The following is a 3,947-nucleotide window of genomic DNA, read 5'->3' as shown; positions in this document are numbered from 1 at the left end:
TAAAGGTAGCACGTCTGACTGACCGATAATCAGAAGGTCTGAGGTTCGATCCCGCCCAGTCGAGGAAGACTGATTTTTTGGGATGTTTTTTTTTTTGTTTTGTTTTTTCTTGTATTTTTACTTTCTTGATCAGATAATTACTATGCCCCTGCGTTGATACTTTGTTGTTGTTGTTGTTGATATGATGAAATGTGAAATTTGTTTATTGCAACAACAAAAAAATAGTAACATTTTTTAAAGATTAACAATTTTAAAAACTTGAACTTAAAAGTTCGGCGCCCCCGTGAGCTTGGGGTGAAAGGACTTGCTTGCTCAAAGTCGTGCGCCGGAACCAGTGCCTACTCTGCAATAGAAATGAACGTGCCACGCCGCCGCCTTGTCATAGATGCTTTTTTTTTTTTCTTGTTTTTTTATTGGGGGGGTGGCACACTGTTAATTTTGTTGTTTTCATTTTTCTTTTCTTTCGATTGTTGAAAAAGGGGGGTTGGGGGGGGGGGGGGGGGGGGGTTGTTTTTTTTTCTTTTTTTTTTTTTTTTTTTGGTTTATTTTTGTTTTGTTTTTGGTGGAGTTTTGTTTTGTTTTTTTTTGTTTTTTTTGTTTTTTTTTTTGGGGGGGGGGGGGGGTTGTTGGGTTTGATTGTATTGGGGTTTTTTAAAGTTCATTTTACCTTGGTCTTTTTTACTTTCATTTTTGTTCGTTAGTTTAGGGGGTTTTTTTTCTAAGTGTTTTTATTTTCTATATTTGTAATGTTACAAAAATCGTCACACTTATATATTTTGAAAAAATCAATATTGGTGTTTTAGTTTCGAATGATTACCCATTAGTAATTGAGAATAATTTAAATAATAATTAATCACACATTAACCACATTAATAATTTAATAAACAATGTAATAAAACTTTACGAAGGGTAGAAGGGTAGAACTAATGGAATATTTTTAAATTAGTATTTATCTGCCCCTTGCAAGGGATGTGTCATTTTATAAGAATTATCCTTGGAGTTCAGAATGCGCTGTGTCGTTTATTGAAATTGCCCCCAGCGTGTAGTGTGGCCTGTGTCACTCCATTGAAGTTACCCCTTGGTGTGTAGCTAGCGGTGTGTCATTTTATTCGATTTACAATTTACAATTCGTGGTCAGCACGCAGTGTTAATACATTTTATTTAAGTTAATAATAATAATAATAATAATAATAATAATAATAATAATAATAATAATAATAATAATAATAATAATAATAATAATAATAATAATAATAATAACAGCATCGTGATTAGTGATAGAAACATACATTTAAGTTTTAAAAGAAAGATAAAGAAAGAAAATACATTGTGAAACAGGAAGAGAAGAAGAAGAAGAAGAAGAAGAAGAAGAAGAAGAAGAAGAAGAAGAAGAAGAAGAAGAAGAAGAAGAAGAAGAAGAAGAAGAAGAAGAAAGAAGAAGAAGAAGAAGAAGAAGAAGAAGAAGAAGAAGAAGAAGAAGAAGAAGAAGAAGAAGAAGAAGAAGAAGAAGAGGAAGAAGAAGAAGAAGAAGAAGAAGAAGAAGAAGAAGAAGAAGAAGAAGAAGAAGAAGAAGAATGCACATTTATATTGCGCAACCTATCCACCTGATTGGATCTCTAGGATCATTACAAATAAAATTGTCATATCGAAAGAGAAAAATACATACTAACAGCCACCCTTTCCCACCACCCACTGCCTCAAACACGCCAATACCACACACACGGAAGCTACACGTTGGTGTGCAATGTGTCATTTTATTAAAGTTGCTCTGCGTATACACCGTGGGCAGGGAGACACGTGCTGTGTCTTCTGTATCCCCCTGTATAGATAGTATGCAGATGACGTCACTCAGGCCTTTGTTATTGTTTTTGCCATCCGCGTTTGTGAGTGGTTCTCACTAAACTGTATTAACCAGACTATAAATGTTCATGGTTACACAGAGTTTGTGTGTTGGTCCGTTATACTTCCGGATGGCAATGTTGTGAACTCCTTGGCCAAGCGCATTCTATCTATATGTTTTCCAATTGCTTTCTGTCTTTGTCTTGGAATGAGATTACTTAGCTTTGTCCTGACCCTGGCCGCAGTCCTTGGCTGGGAGGGAAACAGTTGAATGTATGGTTATAGTTTTGGGAAATGATATGTTTTGTCTCATCATCTCTCTGTTACTGTTATGGACTGTACTATGTTTTGTTTACATGTTATATATGATTTATAAACACTTGAATGTGTTCTTCTATGTTTGTGACAGGATGAGACATTTAGTGGTCTCAAACTAAGTACACTGATAGTGTGCTCTTGGAATCTACATCCGTTCCCCATTTGAACAAATGTCCCTTTGTCCCCCTTATTCTTTGATGCTTTAATCGTAATCCTAGAACTTTTTACCATCCCATTTTCTTCATTTTTACTGTCGCTGATATAACCTTCATGTGTTGCAAGCGCCGTAAAAACCCTTCAAAACAAACACACCACCGTGTTGCTTTGCTACAGTTACAACCCGATTCCACTTGCGTGTTACTATAATATTATTAATATTAAAATTGCCCTTCATATTCAGCCGTGTGTGATTTTTATTGAATTTGCCCTTCGCTTTCAGCGATGTACAAAAGTTGGTACTACAGCAAACTCGGGGATCCAAATAATTTTGGGGTTTTAGGAGGGGGGAAACTTTTTTTTTTTAAATTGGGGGGAGCGGGGGGGGGGGGGGGGGGGGTTGGAGGGGGGAAACTTTTTTTTTAAAGTCACTCAACTCCCAAACCCCCTACTAGACATTTTAAAAAAAAGTCCCCCCCCCCCCCTCCCAAACCCCAAAATTATTTGGGCCCCCGAGTTTTGCGGTAGTACCCAAAGGTTTCGTTTCTATTAAAGTTACCTTTCGCCTTCATCATTACGTCTTCGTCTGGCCCATTTCATCATTCTATGTCCGATTCTTTAAAAAAACGTAAGGTTTTTTTCATTGAGTTCCTAATACATCAAGAATTAAATATGAATATTGAACATTATCATTTTCGATGCCTTAAGAGGTGATAATATATCGTACGCTCGTCTGGGTGGGGTTCTAGACCTCCCATAGTGGGCAGGGAGGCACTTCCTGTGTCTTCTATTCCCCTATAGTATCTGTCTTCCAACTTGCTTTCTGTCTTTGGCTTGGAATGAGATTACTTGGTTTTGCCCAGGCCCTGGCCGGATATCCTGGCTGGGAGAGAAACAGTCAAATATATAGTGAGAGTTTTGGAAGATTATATTTATGTCTTGTAAATTGTAAATCGTCTCTCTGTTATGCACTGTATTGGTTTATTTACAAATTATATGTGGTTTGTAAACATTTGAGTGAATCCCTCCTAGTTGGAACCTGTGCTTGTTTCTAGATGAGACTTTTAGGTGATCTCAAACTAAGTACTTTGATAGTGTGCTCTTGGAATCTACATCTGGTTCCTATTTGAACAAATTTCCCTTAGTCCTACCTTTTCTTGGGCGCTTTATAAATGTAATTCTAGAACTTTTTACTATCCCATTTTCTTCCTGTAGAGCTCATGGAAACAAGTTATTTCATTGGTTGAACTATTGAATACAACTCACTATTTGTTTTCTTTTGTGGCAAATGACTGGCATTTTGACGTCATTTTTTGGTCATTATCAGGCCATAACTTTACGATGGCTACGATTTGATGGCACGACCGTTCTTCGCTATTCACGGTTTTCGTTGAACATCTTGTCATATACATCTATTCAGTCAGTCGATATTTTTTTCTTTCTTTCTTTCTTTCTTTCTTTCTTTTTTCTTTTTCTTTTCGCACCGAATACGATGTATTATAATATCTATATTATTGCTATTATTTATTTATTGTTTTAATTTTTAAATGAAATTACCATTGTTCTTGCCAGCATCAAAATCATGATGTTATCATTGTTATTATTATTAATATTATTATTATTATTATTATTAT

This window comes from Berghia stephanieae, chromosome 13, assembly GCF_034508935.2.
Source record: "Berghia stephanieae isolate SIO BIC M18660-M18661 chromosome 13, UCSD_Bste_1.3, whole genome shotgun sequence".
NCBI classification, from domain to species: Eukaryota; Metazoa; Mollusca; class Gastropoda; order Nudibranchia; family Aeolidiidae; genus Berghia; species Berghia stephanieae.
This window is presented reverse-complemented; position numbering follows the sequence as displayed.